Source organism: Sciurus carolinensis, chromosome 7 (assembly GCF_902686445.1).
Source record: "Sciurus carolinensis chromosome 7, mSciCar1.2, whole genome shotgun sequence".
In the NCBI taxonomy this organism is placed as follows: Eukaryota; Metazoa; Chordata; class Mammalia; order Rodentia; family Sciuridae; genus Sciurus; species Sciurus carolinensis.
Window position 1 is genome coordinate 54,894,661 of NC_062219.1, and position 22,363 is coordinate 54,917,023.

A 22,363-nucleotide genomic window follows, 5' to 3' on the forward strand; every position below is an offset into this window, starting at 1 on the left:
TGTCCTAAATCCAGTCTTTTATATTTTTTTTTATGACATAATTTAAAAAATGCCTGTTATGGTTTTGGATGTGAAGCTCATGTGTGAGACAATGCAAGAAAGTCAAGAGGTAAAAAGATTGCACCATGAGAGTCCTAACCTAATCAGTATATGGGGATTAACTGGGTGGTAACTGTAGGCAGGTAGGGTGCAGCTGGAGGAGAGGGTTGTTGCGGGCAGGCCTTTGGGCAGAACTCTCTCTCAGCTTTCTGGTGCCATGTTACCAGCTGCTTTCCTCTGCCACACCCTTCCAACCATGATAATGATATTCTGCCTTGTCTCCAGCTCAGAGCAATGGAGTTGGTCATCTATGGACTGAGACCTCTGAAGTTGTGAGCCCTCAAATAAACTTCTCCTCCTTAAAATTGTTCTTGTCAGGTCTTTTGATCACAGCAGCAAAAATGCTAAAATGATGCCCTTTAACCCTTTCTACTACTCAACTGCAAACTATCACTGTTTTCAATGGAGCCATTTTATGATGGCATGAGGAATTATGTCACAATTTTTAAATAAAGATTATGCTTCAGTATGAAAGTCATCAACTTGAGGTATAATTATTCAACTATGATGTAGTACACACATTGCTATAGGGCTTGAATGGGCACAAGTAGACTGAGACCTCAAGAATCATTTGGTGGGGGCTGGGGATGAGCTCAGTGGTAGAGTACCTGCCTTGCATGCGTGAGGTCCTGGGTTCAATCCCCAGTACTATAAAAAGAAGAAGAAAAATCATTTGGAGCAAGTTGCTGCTTTTTCATACAAGGGGAACATGAGACTTAAGGTCCTCAAATTTATTTCTACCCGCAGGTTGAAAGTGCTTGTTCCTGAAGCATCAATTTAACCCATGAACATTATGAAAACTACCTGCACACACATTCTTTAGGGTTAGAAACATCAGGAAACGTCACCTTTGCTCACTTTAAGTTGCACGTGATTGTACTCCATGCATAACAAACCATGAGCAAAGAGCATTTCTGGTCATCTAGAGTGTGAAAATATCAGAGACTGGGTGGCTTAGGTGCCATGCTGAGGTCCCTCTGAAAGCTCACCAAGAGCAATCCCTAGGACACAGGAGGCTGAGATGCCTCAATTTCTGGCAGAATCCATCAATACTTCTTGCTGTCCAGAAATGTCTCTCACTTGGGGTCCCTTTGCCTGAACATGCCTTTCAGAAATGATGCTATGGCTGAGTTCCTGGGAGAATTAAGGAGTACAAGGGGGAAAAGTCATTCTCTCCTTTGCATTCATTCATTTACGTCTACCTTTCCTGATAGGACAATTCCTGATGTTCCTAACCCCAAAGAACGTGCATGCAGGTAGTTTTCATTATGTTCATGGGTTAAATTGATGCTTAGGAACAAGCACTTTCAACCTGCAGGTAGAAATAATTTTGAGGACCTTAAGTCTTCACAACCCATTCAGTTACACTCAGCACAGATATACAGGTCCTCTAGAAGACTGGAGAGGTATAAGTAATCCAGACACTTAAGTTTTGAAGAAGGGGTTCCCCCAAGAGAGAGCAGTTCTAATACAGGCACAGCAAGTATGGGACCTGGGCAAAGGGGCACAAAACCAGAGAGAAGAGCACAAAGAATGATCAATCAGATTCCTTTGGGAAGGTGCATAGGTCTGTCTTCTTCCCCTCTCTTCTCACTAACCAGATAAAAATGGCAGCCTGAAAGAAACCTTGGTCTTTCTGTTCTCCTCCTTCCCTGGCTGCAAAGCTTCTACTTCCAGACCCTGTGCCTGAACTTGATTGAGTCACGACACTCACCTCAACCAGGGAGGGGCTTGAGGGTACTGGGAGTTTGGGGGGTAGTTTTTGGTTTAACCCTGGCCGTCTTGCAAGGACACACTGCTGTCAAGCCCGGGAGACTAGGAATGTGTTAATGGAGAAGCTAGGAACAAAGGCTGGGGTTGAATCCTCAGTTTGTTACTTGTTAACTGGGCACTTTTGGTAAATTATATAATTTTTCTGTTCCTTGGTTTTCCCATCTACAAAATGGGAATTTGGTTCTGATCTCACAGAATTAAGGATTAAATAACACATATAAAGCATTTAGCACAAGTGGCTGGGGCATTGGATACCTTCCCATCGAACCACTTTGATTACTTTTATTATTTTGAGCTCAAGTGATTGGGCTCAGTACAAATGATTTGAGAATGTAAAGAAATTACATTCTCAATGGGAATATTAATTTTCCTCCACCACCAACTTCATCTAAAACCCTAAAAGAGTCTTTGTGCATTTGCCTGACCTTGGAGTCACAGCAGTGACCAGAGGAGACTGTGGAATCACCACATAATGAAAACAATTCCCAGAAGAGAGAAGGGAAGGCAGAATAATGTCTTCCTGTAAAAAAGCATAAATGCATACAATAAGACCCTCGCACTCAGAAGCTACTTTCTTGAGATCAGTTAGAACTGAGTATCTCATCTTTTGTAAATCAGAAGGTATATTTAAAAAAATGTAAAACCTCATATTAGGTATGTAGTTATGTATAATTAAGCTCACTCTTTATGCATGGATGTGATTTCTATCAGTATAACTACATGCCCAAGGAAAATCATTATCAGAAGTGCATTGAAGTGCCTAGGGCAACTGAAAATCAGAATTTTGCCCACTCAGCTATTTTACAAATTATACACCTTTGTCAGTAGGTTCTGCATTTGCCATCATATTAACAAATAGTCCTCTCCTGCATATCACTAAAACAATTATGTGCTTGATCACATAAAGAAAAATAGAGCTTAACATAATTACCTATCTCCTTTAAAAACAATAGTGGTTGGGGGAATATGAAGTTATTGTTTATTGCATATAGTTTGGATGATGAAAAAGTTCTGCAGATGGATAGTGTGATGGTGGCACCATGGGAACGTACTTAATTCTATTGAACTAATTAAAATGGAAATTTTGTTATACATTATCACAATAAAATAATCATACAATAAGAAGAGATTATTGGTTGCCAAAGAAATCCAAAATTAGGCAAAAAAGAAACTGTAATATTACTTTTTCTTTAAAAACATGAGAAATAAGAATGGACTATATTAATTAATGAAAGAAATCTCTTCCCCTTCAAAATCAGCTCCAATAAGATTAAGATTAATTTAAAATATGAAAAAAATTATAAATATTTTCTTACACTAGCTTTGATATTGAAATGTCCAAGAAGTAACACTCAAACAAAATTTCAGGATTGAATTTGGTGAGATATGGAGATTTAGACTGTGGATGAAAATGTAGTAAAGGTTTTGGAAACTTTGGCTTTGTCACTTCCAGTCATGTGAACTTTAGTAAACCTTTCTGAACTTTAGTTTCCTCATCAATAAGGGGGATTATAAAAGGACTTATCTCAGGTTTGTTCTGAGGAGTCACTTCTTTATTTTTTCTTTTGCAGTACTGGGGACTGAACCCAGGAGAGCTATGCCACTGAACTACATATACCCCCAGCTCTTTTTAATTTACTTATTTTGAGACAGGGTCTCAATAAGGCTGGTCTCAAAATTGTGATCCTCTTGTCTCAGCCTTCTGAGTTTCTGGGATTATAGGCATGTATCACTGCACCTAGCTCCTGAGGATTCAATTCTTGATTGCATATAAAATTTACAGAATTTATGTGAGAAGCCAATGAAATGACTTAAGCATAGTACACTACTTGGAATACAACACTCAATAAGTAGTTAGCTATTATTTACTAACCATTAATCTTTTCCTCAGATTGAGAGGCCAGGGAGCCTACTGGAGTGAACAGGTAAACTGACTCTAGTCTACTTCTACCCTTCCACCCAGGACATAGAAGCTGCTCCCTCTGGCCCTTGCTACTGTCCACTGAAATGTCTGCTCTACACACCTTGGTTCTCCATAAGGTCATACAAAAATTCCTCCTACCTCAGGCCCTCTCTTTCTATCTTTAGTAATATCAGCAGCACCACATTGGGTGGGGGGAAATCCTCAGGCCTACATAATGAAATGACAGTCCCAAACCCAGGTCATGGCACAATGGAAGTGCTTATTATTATTGAATGAATTAGGGAGTAAATGTATGAATAAAACATAACACAGCCACATCAATGTTTATAGCAGCTCAACTCACAATAGCTAAACTATGGAACCAACTTATGTGTCCTTCAACAGATGAATGGATAAAGAAAATCTGATATATAAATACATATATATATATATATACATACATACATACATATATACACATATATACACAAACATATATATGATGGACTATTATTCAGCTTTAAAGAAGAATGAAATTATGGCATTTGCTGGTAAATTTTAGATGGAGTTAGAGAATATCATGATAAGCAAAGTAAGCCAAACCCAAAACACCAAAGGCCAAATATTTTCTGATATGTGGATGCTAATTCACAATAAGGGAGGGTGGGTGCTAGGGAAGAACAGAGTTACTTTATATTAGGTAGAGGGGAGTGAAGGGAGGGGATGGGATATGGGGGTAGGAAGGTAGTAGACTGAAACAGACACTATTATCTCATGGATGTATATGACTGCATGACTGATGTGATCCTACAATATGTAGAATCAGAAAAATGAGAAATTACACTCCATTTATGTATGATTTATCAAATGCATAAATGCATTCTACTGTCAAGTCTAACTAATTAGAACAAATTTTTAAAAATTAAAAAAATAACACAACCTGGGGGAGCAGGCCTAGCCTTTCTTTTATCATTTGTCCCCAAAATAATAAAACACATACCAAACACACCATAGGAAAAAGTCTAGAAAGATACAGACCAAAAATGTTAGTAATAGTTATCATTGGGTAGGAGAAGAAAAGATGAATTTTGTTTCTTTGTTATACTTTAAAACATTTTTGCCCAGTGAATTTGTGTTATTTTAAAAAGCAAAAGTGATAATGCTTTTTAAAAATAAAAAAAGCAGAGGTCATTTTTATAATGGGCATTCATATCTCATCAATGTGAGACTATAATAACCAACTTTGACAGGGGCATTTCTTTCTTTCTTCTGATAAGGTTTTTTAATCCCTAGGCATTCAATTTTTTCAAGGACATTTTAGAAGAAAAGAAAATGTAAGCTACCTATAACTTTCCTGTAAAGTTTGACAGAGGAAAAAGAATTTGATATTTGGATGAAATCTGACTTTAGCTACACAGGTTTATGCAACTAATGATTCCTCACACTAAAGCAGTAAAACAGAGCATAAGGCAGAATGGCAGGATTCCCAAATAGTTCACAGTAAAGCACCAAGCTCTCAATGTCAAAATCCACATCCCAATCCAAGTTGATATGCTTCCATTTACATCATATCTTAATTTTGCAATCTTTTGCAGATAAGCTTGATGTGTAGCATGGGGTCAGTGTTCCTTGTCTCCATGATGTCAGATGATATACAGCTCATCTGCACATGGACACCGCCTCCCGCCCTAGGGTACCTAGGTACTCTAAATGAACGTAGGTTAAACTTCCTATATATTCTACATTTTTTGTACACTATCTGCTTAAATTTTATGTCTCTGTGATTCAGTTTTCTCTATAGTTTTATCTGACCCATAGTCTGGTCTATTTCATTTCTCCTTAGTTATATTTTATTTGCTCTCAACCTCATCTGTTGGGTTCTAATTTTGGTTACTGAACTTTATAGTTCTAGAATTCTCACTGGTTCTTTTTTCAAAGTATTGTCTCTTTTTATAGTATTTAGATCCCTTTCTAAAATTTCCAAACCTATTCTTTTTAAAAAATCTCTTTGACTATGTAATCTTAGTGGTTTAAATATGGACTCATAATTCTAATATCTAGAGTTCACAATTTTACTGTCTGTTTATTTTACTTCTCCTCATTCAGTGTTTTGCTTCCTTATAAGTTTGGTTATTTTTGTATTGGCTAGGTTTTTCCTTTCAATAACTGAAGTTTATTGTCTCATAGTCCAGAGTCTGAAAATACAAAATCAAGTGGTAGAGGGGCCATGCTTCCTCTGAGGTCTCTGGGGAAGAGTCCTTCCTATCCTTCCTAGCTTCTAGTGGCAGCTGGAAATCCATGGCCTTCCTTGGCTTTAAGTCAGCTCTCCAGTCTCTACCTCCTTTGTCATGTACAAATTCTTCTCTGTGTGTGTGTGTGTGTGTGTGTGTGTGTGTGTGTGTGTGTCTATGTGTGTTAGAGACAGGGTCTTGCTATGTTGCCCAGACTGGTCTCGAACTCTTCTGTTCAAGTAATCCCCTTGCTTCAGCCTCCTGAGAGTTGAGTCTATAGACACATACCACCATGCCTGGCTTCTGCTGGATTTTATCTTTGAAAAAATTAATACTTGTAGGAAAAAAATGCAAATTCAAGGCTTTAGGACTTGAAGTTTTCTGAGTACTTAGCCCCACATGAAAGGGTTGGATTACTTATGTTCACATTTATTACTAGATGTAGTTCTTCAGGGCTCCTCACTTCATCTGCTGGCTGAATAGATAGAACTCTGAGGACTTGAAGGAACAACAAAGCCTGAGTCCATGAAGGACTGCATGGGGCAGAGTCTCAAGGCCATCCTACACTGGATGGTGATATGAGTAAGAAATACATGTTTATTTGTTAATCTTCTGAGATTTGGGGGCTATTTGTTTCAGCAGTTAGCCTATGCTAATACTTATTTCATCCAACTTCCTTCATTGTCCTAAAAAGGAGGGTGGTACAAACTATAGAGAGAGTCCAGCTTACAGAAAATAAAAGACTTCCTAAATGTTTCTTGTTTAAGAATGCTCATTCTCACTATCTAACTGTGAAAATGTTCTCTTCAAAATTTCTTCAGATTATCATTTTAAAAGTCTTAATCTGGAACTACATTTAGCCATTTCAAGCATTAAACCTAAATCTTAAAATGTTATGTTTGTGGAGGAAAGTTTCTCACAACATATTTAAAAAGATTGTATTTGAAAGTTTTATTCAAATTCAATATTTGATACATTTTAAAGCAGCTCTGCAAAGTTATTTTTCTTCTCATTATATAATATAAAATAAAAAATAATGCAAACCATGTATTGATGCCACTTATATAGCCCCATGTACCACAAAAATGGTATCATTTCTGAAGTGTTACATACTATCAATGAGATTGGTAGGTTAATACTAATGTTGCCACTCATCCTCTCCTTTTTCTAGGATTCAATATTTAAAGATTTGGGGATTCAGATGTATTAGCTAAAATTCTCTAGAAAATCATGATAACTTAAAAATATTTGAAATGTTACTGGAGATGTGAAGAATGCCTAGGTGGGGTAATTTGGTTACGGTAATGGCTGATTCTTCTTACTCACATGTCCACACTCTTTGGGTTGTGACTGTTTAGCCCTCTTATTAAAATATGGCATATAGGGCTGGGGATATAGCTCAGTCTGTAGAGTGCTTGTCTTGCAAGCACAGGCCCTGTGTTTGATTCCCAGCACCACACACACACACACACACACACACAAAAAAAAAAAAAAAAAAAGATATGAGTATATCTGCCTACTATTCAACCTGGACTGACCTTGTAATTTACCACAGGCAACAGAATAAGGTGGCATCAGTGACAGTTTCCAGTTCTGAGCCTAAGTTTAAACAGGTTTCACATGCTTCTGCTCACTTTTTTGCAATACCTACGCTAGCATAATGGAAGAGGAAAGAACACAAGAAGAGATACTTATTTTAGCTGAGCATCTTAGGTCAGCATACAGCTGGTTGGCCTCCATACAGATGAGAACCCAAGCCTGATCAGCAAAGCTGACGCAGATACCTAAATGAGTCCAATAGAGACCAAAAGAACTTCCCGGTTGACCTGCAGACTAGACAGCAATAATAAATGCTTATTTTTTCAAGTCACTGAATTTTAGGGCAATTTATAATACAGCAATAGCTAACTTATTCACTATAATTGCTAGGGAGATTTATCAGGGAAAGTCCATATTTTTTCAAAATCATTACCAAGCTCAGCACTTGTAGAAAAATAAGATCTAGTATTTATAGAAATTAGTTTTATCTAAGAGTAATGTACACATATATATCATGATTTACCTTGTTTACTTTTTATGAAATTTTTATGGTACAGTATAATATCCAGAAATAAAATTCTAGAATTGTATTGTATATAAAATTATAATAAAAAACCTAGAAGATAATGTGGCATCCTTATAAAATGCTGGAAGGCATGTCCCAATTGAATAAAAGCAGAGAGTAAGCAAGAGAGAACAAGTTGCCATGAAAAAGGTATTGAGCAAGACAAAAATTGCAAGAGTATTCCAAAAATTGCAGGTCCTCAGAAACTTGGGAGGCTGAGGCAGGAAGATTCCAAGTTCAAGATCAGCCTGGGCAACCTAGCAAGACCCTGTCTCAAAATAAAATATAAAAAGGACTGGGGATATATATATAGCTCAGTGGCAGAGCAACCCTGGATTTAATCCCCAGTACAAAAAAAAAAAAAAAACAAGAGTATTCCAACAGAAAAATGGATATAGAATCTGAATAAATTCATAAAACAAAAATATACAAAGTATAATGAAAATATAGCAAAGCTTAGTAGTAACCAAAGAATGACAAAATAAGAATAATATGTCAGTTTTTGCATAGCAATTCTACAAAGAAAAATAAATTATGCTTTGCAGTGCCAGTTAGTATATAATGAGGCATCCATTGCTCCTGGAAAAGTGAATGTGTTCACTTGTTACAGAAAACAATTTGTTGGACTGTATTAACAGTCTTAAAAAATGTAAACTTAACTATAATGCACCAATTTTAAAAAGTGAAAAAAAAAAATCAGTATGTCAAAATAAAAATGTTATAAACTTGACCCAGAATTCCACTTCTAGAAATCAATCAGGAAGAAGTAATCAGAAATTTAATCAAAGACTATGTATGTATGTAGGATATTTACGACTATGTAACATTAAAGGTAATTTAATATCTAACAACATAGAAATGAGTCAATAAGTTAGGTACATTGATATAATAGAATTATGGTATTCATAAAAATATTTTATGATCTGGAAGCATGCTCATGATAAAAAGCTAAACAAAAAACAATGTGAAATTATGATTGTATTAAGATGTTTTGCTCAACATTTTCATGTATAAAAAAGGCATAGGTAAATATATAAAAATACTAATTGTTTTAAGCTGAGTGATAGATGTACAGGTGTGTTTGATCATCTTTGTATTTGAGATTTTTCAAAGGAGAAACAAAATATATTATGACAAAAGAAGAGTAAAAACAGAATGATATAGAGAAACAAGTTGAATCTTTACTAATTCCAAATAAAATATATTATGTCTTTTTATTTTTCAGACATTTAGTCTCTTGCACCTTCCCTAATAATAATAGAGTGAATGTATAAAATACTCAATACAAAATGCATTATACAGTCATGCCCCCACACAATAATGTTTTGGTCAACAATGGACCACATATATAACAGTGGACCCATAAAATTATAATGGAGCTGGAAAAATTCCTATTGCCTAGTATTTTGACTGTACCTTTCCTATGTTAGATACATGAATATTTATCATTGTGTTGCAACTCTACAGGATTCAGTGTGGTAACAAGTTGAACAGGTTTGTAACCTAGGAACAACAGTTTCCACCATATAGCTTAGGCATGGCGTGCGCCACATCATCTAGGTTTAAGTCTATCCTATGATGTTCGCATGACAAAATCGCCTAGCCAGGCAGTTCCCAGAACCAATCCCAATTTAAAGCAACATGTGACTGTAGCAAATAACTTGAGGAGCTAAAAATCTATTTAAATTTATCATCGTTACCTTCATTTACTTCACCATACAAGACTGGAAGTGCCAGAAGCGTCAGTACTATCTAATTCAATTCAGTGTCCTTAGCACCCAGCAAAAACCAGGGAACAGAGTCTTGTATTAAACATAATTAGTGATTGAATACACTGTCATTAAGACTTCTTCTAAATCAATGATAACTATCAAGTACTAATAAATATGAGGCATTGCATTAAATCCTGTAAGAACTTTGTGTGTGTGTGTGTGTGTGTGTGTGTGTGTGTGTGTGTGTGGTGCTGGGGATTGAACCCAGGGCCTTGTACATGCTACCTGTAAGAACTTTGACCACACAAACATACAACTAAATTGCATGCACATGATATCGAGTGCAGCTGCAAATATTTATACTTTTATTTTGTGTTACTTGATACTCCTATGTAGTAAACCATAGCATAAGACATTTTTTGAAACCAAAATTAGTATTGTGAATTCATGCATTGTGCCCTATGAATAATTAAAGCATATGATTACTTTTGAGTACTAAATGGCACTTCAGTTAGTAGCATCCTTGAGTATGTTATTCTAGCTCAAAATTCAAGTAGCATTATCTAATGCAGATTCTTCTTATGATAGATAATGATGACATTCTCCATCTTTCTACCTGAGCAATTAAAAAGTTTAATAGTCTTTGATGTGGCTGGTTACCTGAATAATTTTCTAGATAGGAACAATTAAAATCTACTTATTTGATGGTTTGTGCATTCTCGACTATTGTCTCAAACTCTTTGTTTCTGTGGAAACCTGATGAAAACTTAAAGAACTTTAAATCTATAATGAGTTTCCAAAGAGCATTTGTTTTCCTTAATTACTGAGAATATACAGCTGGATTATACGTAGCACAGTTCCTCTAACAAACTTTTAGGAATAAAGAGCTTGCTTGCATCTTCTTTCTCTTGTATGAGAAATGGCACAGCTGCCTATTTTGGTTCTAACCCTGGTGCCAGGAATGGGGATTTTCTCAATGCCACAGCAATGTGAAATGACAAATGTCACACCACAGTGCCTTCTGTCCTGCAAGGAGCAGCTGATCCATGTCAGCATCCACAAATGTGCTGTCTGCTTCTGTTTCTTTTGCCTCTGCCTTGCTGAAGCTTGTTCTGCCACCATTATTTCAGCTCAAGTAGGAGGATCATTATTTCAGGCTCTGTCTAGATTAAACTGTCCTACAGGTTACTACTTTCAATGGTTAATATAGTAGTCTATGGGGGAATGATATTTTAACAAACAATTTATAGAAATAATGATTAACAAAAAAATCAAGGTGACAAAATACAGAAAGATGCACTGTTCACACACTTGACTAGCTTTGTGTATGCAATAAAGAGATCTCCAAATTCTGGAGATGTTTAATTCTAGAGATTATGGACTGATGGATTCCTCAAGATACAAGCCACAGCAAATCACTGTGCTGGGCTTATTCCTAGGAATGCTTCCAGTTTGTTTAAGGGAGAGAAAGTGGGAAATTCCAAATGGCATAAAAATATTTGACTTACACAGTCTGCAGGTATTTGACTTATATAGCCTGCAGCACAGAAAACCAAAATGAAAAATGTTGAGCCAGATTAAAAACACAATGCTAAAAGAATATGAAGAAGTAGGAAATCATTAGCATTAGCATCATCATAATTAATAAGCATCATTGAATGTAAGCATTAATACAGCTTTAAGGCAATACATAAAACCTGCCAAAGCAGTCAGGTACAGTGGTGCATGCCTACAATTCCAGCAACTCAGGAGGCTGAGGCTGGAGGTTTGCAAATCTGAGGGCAGTTTGGGCAGCTTAGCAAGACCATATCTCAAAATTTTAAAAATTAAAAAATAAAGGGGGTTGGAGAGTGTGGCTCCATGGTAGAGAACCTCTGGGTTCAATCTTCCATACAATAAACAGACGAAACTGCAAAAGCATCTTATGAGATGGTTAAAAATTAGGGGGGTTGTATTAACCACTTGGAATTGAGTAAACCAGACTGAAATTTGTTACATTGTTTGCTGGCATCTGATGATGTTTGTCCAAAGGTTTCATAGACATCTAAAATTTGGAGGGAATTAGAATTGCTCCTTTAGGAAATGGGATAAGCTAGATTCGAACCTGCCAAAGGAATTAAAACAGTGAATGAGTAAGTGAAGCCCAGAACCGAGTACACAAAGACTCCCAAGCACTTCTTGAGTTAGAAAGTTCTTGCCAAGGTGCTTTATGCAGCCTAAATTTTCAGTTCAACTGTAGTGGAGGAAAGGTCAGAGGCAGCCTAGAATCTATAAGAAATCAGGGTGTAAGGCTGGGAGAAATGGACCTTTACAGATGTTGGCTAACCATGTCCTGGAGTCTAGCTTCCCTAGACTCTCCTGCTAGTTCTTGTAATACTGAAAGTTTCTTAATTAAGGTAAAGAAAGGTTTAGACTTTAGGTTTTTTTAGAAGCCATGGGACTCTTTAGGATTACTAGGTTTTGTTTTCCACAGCTCTTGCTATGACAAGAGCTTTTTTTAAAGCATGCTGTATACACATAAGTGCATATATGCAATTATTTCATTGGTTAGTGGCATTTTGTTATTGTTTTGCAGCACTGGTTGAACCCAGGGCCTTGCATATGCTAGGCAAGTGCTCTGCTACTAAGTCACCTTCCCAGCCATAATTGGTTAGTGAATATTTCTTTAAAGAATGTTTGGAAGGTATTTGTTTAAACATGATCCTCCACTATTAAACATGTACAATTAATGCATTAAAATCATGAAGAAGATTTATTAGAGCTACACAAATAGCCAGTTTTTTTGAATTTTGAATCTGGATATTAGCAATTCAGCAAATATGGCAAAAAAAAAAAATATTGGCAAAGGGAAGAAAAACAGCCCAACTGGTATTAGAATTATTTCACAAACTTGTTTATTAAAATCATGCTATAAAAACACCTTCTTTTTTTCCCCAGTGGAAAAGGTATTTTCTTAGTTTATAACATTGGAAATTTAAACATTTCTATTAATGCCTCAGATATAGTGCTATGGTATTTGTGTAGACTTCAGAGGATAATAAATGTATGTGACCAAGGCTAAAATGTTTTCATCTTTTTCTGTGTTCTATTTTTTTAATAAGAATGTATACAATAATGATGAAGTAATTAGCAACAGCACTGTTCTACCAAAATGATTGAAATCACTACCCAAATACTGGCACTGGATCATTAACATAACTGAGCCACACTGAGCAACCCCACAGTAGAGGGCAGTATTTGCTACATCTCTTTGGGAAGAAGGACAGTATTGTAGATTTGCCTGGTTTTGATATCTTTCCAGAAATGTGAAAAACTATCCACATGGTGCAAGATCAAGTTCTAGACCCTCTGGTACTGGTCTTGCATGTGCATGTGAAAGGCAAGGTGAGTCAATTCTAATTGTTTCCTTGAAAATCAGAGCTAAGCAGCATGAAAGGTGACATTTAGGATACTGGAAAAAAAAAAAAAAGGAGAAATGGCTTTAGAATAGCTAAGAACTTTAAACTGGACAATTGTAACTTCTGAACATGTTAAGGTCTTGTAAATACAGTTTTGTTACCTGTGTTTTATTTTTTGCTGTTGTTTTTGTTTTGCTCTCCTTGTGGGAATCCATTTGGGAGAAAGTGGATGCTCTTAGGCTTAAATATTTGAATAGCACAGAGTTGGAAAAGAAGTCGATGGCAAAGCGTTACTATTCTTCCTCCCATTCTTCTGTTTTACAAATCATGGAAAGACTCAGTAAAAAAAAAAAAAAATGCTAATTCATACTCTACAGATTTTAAAAGGGATCAGAGCAAGGTTAAATGCCTCTCTGTGCTGCTGAATACACAAAGGGCCAAACCCTTCAAACTATGAATAAGATTGATAGAATTATTCACTACCATCTTCTTGCCGAAAAGACAACCTTGAATTATGTGCTGCCCAAATTTTATTAAAAGATAAACATTAATGAAAGGCTTGAACAACATAAATCTATACACTGTCTAACATTTAAAACCTTTTCTGGATCAAGCTACATAATTCAGAGAAAAGCTTACTGTAGAGCATTTTTTTGACCAAGCAGCACAAGTTTCACTGAACTTCACTTTGTCATTATGCCCTGAGCTTGCTATAAGAATCTGTACAATACAAACTTACAGTGACAGCAGGGATGATGCTGAGGAAATTATCCACTGGCATCTTGTAGAAGTCCTTTATGAAAGGTCCAAGTTCCAAAAAAATCTTTACTTCCTCTGATTTGCTTCTATCTTCTAACTTACTGAATATCTTTTTCCCTATTTGGCTGACAGGAGGCTGACAGCTGATGTAATTGTTCAATTTTAAGAATTATTCAATTTTAATAACAGGGACTTGTTTATACTAACTTTTTCTGTCTTTCAACTAAAGTATTCTCTATTTCCTTTTGGTCCTAATTAAAAAAAAAAAAACTAATTCTATCTGTGTGTGTGTGTGTGTGTGTGTGTGCTTATCTGTATATACATATGTGCATATGCACATATAAAATACTCTTTAGAAATCAGATAAGGTATAAATACATGCTAAAATTATTACTTTTCTATTTATTTTTAAAGTTTAGTTATTTATTTGCTTTTAGCTAAACAGGAAGCAAAAGAGAATTAGGATTCCAGAGTAAATCAGACCAAAGAGACAAAAATTCTGCGTTAGGAAAAAAATTATATGGGACTTTGTCTATATAATCGCCAAAATTTGAATATTGATTATATAATAAATGATCTTACTTTAAAACTAAAAAAGAAAATAAAAAAAAGAGAATCAGAAAAATAAATGTCAGTAAGAACTTAAAACAATAAATAGCAGTACTTCTTTTAATATTAGTTAACAATTATGTTGTAAGCATCCATCGGTTGCAGTGGACTAAACATAAGAGAGTGGTATTCCTAGAAAAGGTGGGATTTCAAGACAGGGAAATAGCTAAGCGTAAGGGAAGGAGAAATCTATCTCACAAACATGGAACTGAGAGGTATTTGGTCGGAAGGAAAAAGTAGCCTGAGAAAAACAGAGCATCACTGGCATTATTAAAGCAGTAAAGGAGGAGATTAAAAAATGTATTGTGCCAGTGTGGTGGTGCACACAGTTGTCTCAGCATTTGGGAGGCTGAGGCAGGAGAACAGCTTGAGCCCAGGAGTTCAAGATCAGACAGGCAACATAGAGAAATCCTGTCTCAAAAAATAAAATAAAATAAAGGTACTGCAAAAGCTATAGCAGTCCAGAACAATGTGAATATTTAACAATGTGAATCTACACTAGGACATGATAGGAAGATGATGCAGAAAGTTCAGGGGCAAAATGATGATACAAAAAGGTATGCAAAGTGGCTTTCATATCTCTGTAAATGTGTATGATAATTACAATGTACATAGTTTTTCACATATGTTAAGGTTGAAGAGCAGTAAAATTAGGTTATTAAAAACCTTAAGATCAGTGGCTTGTTAAGACTTTCCACAAAGTAATATTTAAATCCCAAGATGTTACCAATCTAATAAATTACTTCGATTTTCAAAACTCTTCAATAAAACAGTGGGAAATTTTTATTGTTTCTATTATGCCTTTAATTCAACCATACTAGTACCTTGTCCCTGGTTCCTTTTAACTCTTGGGATGACTCATTTTTCAACTCTACCTGTACCCTCATCTTTTCCTTTTTGGTGACTTCATTTAACTCAAAACTTAACTTCATTAAGTCCAAATGACTTCATTAACTCCTTTAGGCTTCAAACTAACATATCTCTATAAATGGCTTCCAGATCTTTATTTCTGGTCCTAGTTTATAAGTCCCCTTCTCTTGCTTCTGATATTTCTGGAAGGAGTCTTACCATTCCTTTAGTCATTGAAAATCAGAGCCCTAGGTGATCTGTCTTCACCCTGATCCCATTCCTCATCCAATCCTGAATACTTCTCTCATATTCATCCCATTCTGTCAAATCTAGCATGTATGATCTGTTTTCAAGTTTATTAACTCCTATTACCTGCAATCTGGGATTAAGCAAAAACAGTAAATTTTGAAATTTTTAGGTCTAGAATTTTTAATTTTTAGCTATGGAATTTTCATTTGGTTCTTTTTTATATTTTCAATTTTTCTACTAAGATATCCTATTTGTTCATTCATTACAAGTATACTTTCATTTACATATTTGAGCATAGATATAAAATCTACTTTTAAATCTTTGTCTCTCATTCTAACATTTGAGTCATCTCAGGTTCTGTCTCTGTGGATTATCTTTTGTCTTGAAAATGGGCCATTTTTTCCTATACCTGTATAAATCTAATAATTTTTAAAAACATTTTCTTGTAGTTGTAGATGGACAGCATGCATTATTTTATTTGTATATTTTTATGTGGTGCTAAGGATTGAACCCAGTGCCTCACACATGCTAGGCAAGCACTCTGCCACTGGCTCCCCTCTGGTTCCTGGAGTCATATCCTGCCAATTTCTATAGAATTTTAGATGTTTATTTGAGGTCAACTGTGATCTGCCCTCAACAACTGCCCCCACCCCTGCAAAAAAAAAAAAAAAAAAAAAAACCACAATAAGAATGAAAAATTCACCAATATGAATCCCTTCTTCCAAGTGTTACCTGCATCCTACTTTCTCTGTCTTTGTTCGGCAGTGCCTATTGGATAATTACTTTGGAGATTTTGTTTAAAGTTTACAAATGTGATCACTAAGTGTGTTTGTCAAAAAGAAACTATTCTGTCACTAGAAGAAGTAACACTGTCCCTAGACTTTATTTCTCCAAATATACTCTGTGATTTCTGGAAGTCTCAGAGGAAGAAATCATACCAGCTGTCCTCGGGATCCCTTTTGCATAGAAAGATCGGAACAGCTACCCACTCATGCTCCTTCCACCAACGGACTCTCCAACCCTCCAGCCTTCAAGGTCCAGGTCCTCTTTGATCATCTACAGCTTCCTAGTCATACATATCCTGTGGTATTAATTATAATCTGCCTCTATTCTAGTGGTTTATATGGACCACAGTTTCTCTTCTAAATTAAGACTGTGGAAGAATGGAGGAGATGACTCTCGCTCATCTTGGTACCCTCTACAGCCTGGATTATGCTAGGCTTATATTACATACTCAGTAAAGATTTGTTGAATGATCATGGAGAAGTGCCCTATGATATAAAAAGGGCAGGATTCTGTTACCTTGCATAAGGTAACAAATCTCTAGGATGCTGGTTTATTCATCCAAGTTTCCTTCCTGAAAGAAGGACCTTCCCAAGAGGAAATGCTGTTTGCTGACTCACCAGAACCTGCTGGTGAAAGATGCAGCCCTTCCTGGAGTGTGCTGCCCTGTGTCTTCCTAAAACATTAATTTAGGTTCCATGTTCCTGCTCAAAACCTAAAATGACTGTGGGTCACAAGTAAGAATTCTATATTTCTCTGCCTGGCTTTTATGTGGATCTGCCTGAGATTTTCATTTTCATTTCCTTTTTCTCTTTAACACACACTCTGCTCTCATTGGGCAAATACTTTCTGTCCCTTCTAAACATGTGATGCTTGGCCTCAAACCATGGTTGAATACCTTCACTTTGCTCATCCATCTATATTCTACTCATCTTTCAAGGTCAAGATTAATTTCCTATTTAAATCCCATGTCTCCTTGGAGTCTTCCCAATCCTTAGTATCTTGACTTTTAACTCCTGATGCCTTCATAGTATGTATTTAACTAGTGAGAACAGTTCTTTAGAGAAGACAGTTACTGCTGAAAGGAATGACAGAAATTAACTGATCACATGACACATTTCACAGGTAAGTAACTTGGACCTAGAGTGGTTAAGTAATCTGTCTAAGGCAACTCAGTAAAACAGTATCTGAGTTAGGATTGGAACTGATATTGCCGGAGTTGGTTGGGCCTCTTTCCACTCTGCTGCATTTGGTATTTAATTCATGTTATTTCCTTTACTAAACTGTCAACTCTTTGAAAGAAACCTTCTAATACTTCTTTACTATTCCTTATAACATAGACATCTAGGTATGAACACACTTGAGAAATAGTTTCTGACCACTAAATCAATATAATAATCTTGAGGGTGTGAAATCATAGATATATTTCTTGATTAAATGAAAGATAAAAAGAGCTAAATAACATTTGATACTAAAATGTGTGGTGGTCTTATAGTTACTATGACATTATAACTCATTTCCAGTTTTCTTCTCAAAATCTTTTGCTCAACTCAGTAATACCTTCATCCAACTATTTAGAAAACAAAAATAGCACATTCTAACAATTTCCAATTTTTTCCCCTAAAATATATCTCAAACTAGTAAAACATCTAATGAGATACATCTTATTGAATATTCTAATTGAAAATCGACTATGTAATAACTAATTTTGAGTCATCTGATCTAATCTAGGGAGAAGGTACTATGGATTATATCAAATCATATACTATGTGATAGGAAATGACTATTTTAAAATGTCAAAATCAAAGAATTACTTATAAAAACTTCTTTTTCTGTTTAAGAAAAACCAAGTCAGTTGGTAGGTAAGCAATAGGAAAGCCATCAACGTTAAAGCTATTTAAAAAAAAAAATCAATTGAGTATGTTTAAAGTGTTTTATAGTCATATTAATTGGTTTACCTAAATTTTTTCCCTCTCAGCATGTTATCAATTTGAAGATAAAGGTCTTCTGTTCAGAAGACTGCTGCTCAGAAGACTGAGTGCTCTGATACATGTATTAGTAAAAGCAAAATGAGTTGGGATGAATCCAATTACTGTGTACAACTAAAAAGCTCTAAGAAAAATAGAAAAAATTGAGATAATTAATTTTCAAATTAAAAATGAATTATTTAGTTTTATTTTTACTTATTATACCTATTTATTTTTGCAAAGCTAGTGATCAAACCCAGGGCCTTGCATGCTAGGTCAACACTCTACCACTCTGATACAATCCCAGTCCAAATTCTATTTTTTTTTGCTGTGCTGGGGATCGAACCCAGGGCCTTGTGCTTGCAAGGCAAGCACTCTGCCAACTGAGCTATCTCCCCAGCCCCCAAATTCTATTTTTGATAGTTAATGATTACTTGGTACATACCTGTAATCCCAGCTATTCATGAGGCTGAGGCAGGGGGATCACAAGTTGGAGACCAGCCTGGGTAACTTAGCAAAAAACTGTCTCATAATAAAAAATTTGAAAAGGGACGAGGATGTGCCTCAGTGGTAGAGCTCTAGTCTAATTGTTCAAGGTGCTGGGTTCAATAGCCAGTACTGAAAAAAAAATTATTTTTTTAAAAATTATGTCAGCAAGTAGGTGCCATTATTTCCCTAAAGACTTCCCTATTAAGTGAATATTAAATGTTAGCTTTCTCTCTTTTTCCTTAGAAGGAATGTGGGGACTTGTATCTACAACTATCTTTGATCCACAACATAATTTTATCATTGAGACAGAGAACATATTGAAAGTAGACATTTCTTGGCACACTTACTCGTCTCTTGACACCCTCTGGGAAACCCTGGGCACATTCTCCCCATTACAAGGAACTGGTCATGTTTCCAACCAATTTCAGTTAACAGAAATGACTAAATATACTGACAGAAAATAAGTGTTCTCTTTAGAGAAGCTCTAGGCAGGGTGTGAGAAGTCCATGGCTTGAAAGGTTTAAACTTCCATAAGCAGAACCAGCAGCAAAGAAGCAGTTCCTGCCCTCATTTGGGAATAGAAGCTGGGTAAGGCTGTCTTATCGTGGAAAAACTGCCACATGCAGGAAGCAGGAAGGTGTTCTCTCAACCCAGTTTTTCTCTATTCCTTTTGATTCCTCCTTATTATACCCCCACCCATGATGGAAATGACCACAAATTTCAAGTTTTTAATCCAGCCCCTCTTTTATGGGGATTTCTCTAAGTCTTTTTTCCTTTAAAACAGTAAAACACATCAAAAAAGTTTGTCAGTCAATAACTTTTAACCCACTATATGGTGATTTCCTTTGAAGACACAAATCAATCAATAATTAGAATAAACTTGCAATTTTAAGGAGAATTTCCTCCTCCTTTTTTTTTTTTGAGACAGGTCCTTGCTAAGTTGGTGAGGCTGGCTTTGAACTTGCTATCCTCCTGCCTCAGTCTTCCAAGCTGCTGGGATTACAGGCATGTGCCACTGCACCCAGTTTCCTTTTTTTTTTTTTTAATGTCCCAAATTTTGGAATAATGAAATAAACTCAGGTAAGAAGTTACTTGTATATATTTTACCTTTTAAAACCAAATTGTTAGGGGCTGGGGAGATAGCTCGGTTGGTAGAGTGCTTGCTTTGTAAGCACAAGGACCTGGGTTCGATCCCCAACACCCCAAAAAATAAAAAATAAAAAATAAAACCAAATTGTGGTTTAGGCCAATTACAAGATTTTAGTCCCAAAATCTTTATTATTCTGAGAATCAATATGAAATAGGCTAGATCCAGGCATGTATGGTAAAATTTTACATCTGAATGTGTCTTACTTTTCCTCTCACACATTAACTGCATCCCCCAAATTGGCACAGCAAAACAAATGGAGGACCAGGGCTCGTGGGGAGGATTCAGTATTGGTTGAAAGGTTAGATAAGATGACTGTCAAGGTGTCTGTTAATACCAAGACTATGACTCTTCAGCTTAAATATTGACTGGGAACATGGGCCCAAAAGACAAGGAACCAAAGACTTAGGGCTTATTTGTGACACTGGATTCATATTCCTCCCTACAAGAATGTGACCTATTTGTTTACTACTAAGCTTTCTGTGAGCTCACTTTGGCCCTACCTGTCACCACTGTATTAGCCAGGCTGGCTGTCTGCCTTATTTGGACATGGCTTTGCCAGAGGTCAGCATCTGTGGGGAATGAGCACACAGACCAGCAATGCTACAGATCAGTTTTGCTGCTGAGAAGGTAAAAAGGGCCAAGGAGACTCTGGGGCTGCCTGGGCTCTGGTGATTAATGCCCTTATTCGCTGATGCTAACTAATCACCACTGTCAGCATCCAAACACCATCAAGCCTTTCAGCCTTGAGTCTTGGCCAGATAGTATAGATAAAAGCTATTCATCCTTTAGTATTTTCTGACAGCGAACCAAACACAGGACACAAATCAGAAGTAGTTCCCAACCACTGGTTTCATTTGGAGTAAGACCAAATAAAGCATTAAAAAAGGAAAGAAAAGGGAAATGCCACTCAAAGGCTCCCCAAAAAATACTATTTGGGGGGGAAAAAAAGGATACTATTTGGTATGGCTATATGTCTAATAATATATAAACCGATGCAATATAATTAAGACTAATAGATGATGGCCAATACATATATCTGATGGACCTTCATTTCTTGAGGACTAAGAGCCAAGAAAAGAGCTAGCAAACAAGAAGTTGACAGTGAGCAATGTATACACCCATGCATATGCATCAATTGATATATTTTCTGCCCAGACTTTTTGCAAACACACCTGGCCACCTGTCATTATTTTTAAGACACAAAAAACAAACTGCTCTTGCAAATAGTTACTTGTGAACACTTATTGGTTGAGGAAACAATTTCCTGCAGGTGTAAAAATTATATTTCTCAATAAGGAAAATTCAGGTACAGCCAGTTTACTCATTAAGTCTTTAGAATTCAGCATTGGCTTGCTTTCTTTGAAAACGATTCTTTCATTTTTGGTTCAGAAAAGTTTAACCCTAAAGCAAATGGTTTTCAAACATTTTGGTTTTAGGACCCCTTTAACTCTTAAAAATTATTGAAGGATCCAAAGTTTATGTAGGTTATCTCTCCCAATGTTTACTGTATTAGAAATTAAAACTGAGAAAAATTTAAAATCTTTATTTATTCACTTAAGTCAATGATAAGACCATTATATTAAATCCATCATGATATAAATAACATTTTATAAAACCTATTCATATTTTCCAAAATGAAAGTAATTACTGTTTCACATTTAAAAATTTGATTTAATGTATAGCTTAATAGAAAAGTTGGATTTTCATATCTCTTCCTACATTCAATTTATTGCAGTTAAGTTGCTTTGATTGAAGTAAATAAGAAAATCTGACCTTAGATATGTAGTTGAAAAAGGAAAAGTATTGTATTAGCCCCACCAGATTAATTACAGATGTTCTTCTTTGATGTTACATGAAAACTCAACAAGTTTTTTCCAAAGAGAACCCTATGGAAAGGGAGGAGAATAGTAACCTTGAGTGGAAAAACCTAACAAATGCTATCTCAGACAAGTCTGATGAAGGTTAACATTAGTGGTGATAAGCTGACAGTATGATTCCTTGATGAAAACCACACCTGGGTCTGGAATAGTGGTGCATGCATGCAATCCCAATGACATGGGAGGCTGAGGCAGGAGGATCTCGAGTTCAAGGTCAGCCTCAGCAATTGAGTGAGGCCCTAAATAACTTAGTGAGACCCTGTCTCAAAATGAAAAGCAAAAAGAAAGGACTGGGAATATATCTCAGTGGTAAAGTACCCCTGGGTTCAATCCCCAGTACCAAAAGAGAGGGAGGGAGGAAGGGAGGGAGGGAAGGAGGGAAAGAAGGAAGGAAGGAAGGAAGGAAAGAAA

The 22,363-nt window shown here is 36.0% G+C and overlaps 1 protein-coding gene across 1 annotated transcript in view; it reads right to left on the bottom strand.

Annotated features, from left to right (window-relative positions):
- The window catches only part of Afg1l (AFG1 like ATPase), a 195,906-nt gene that overhangs the window by 10,806 nt on the left and 162,737 nt on the right, over positions 1–22,363 (bottom strand).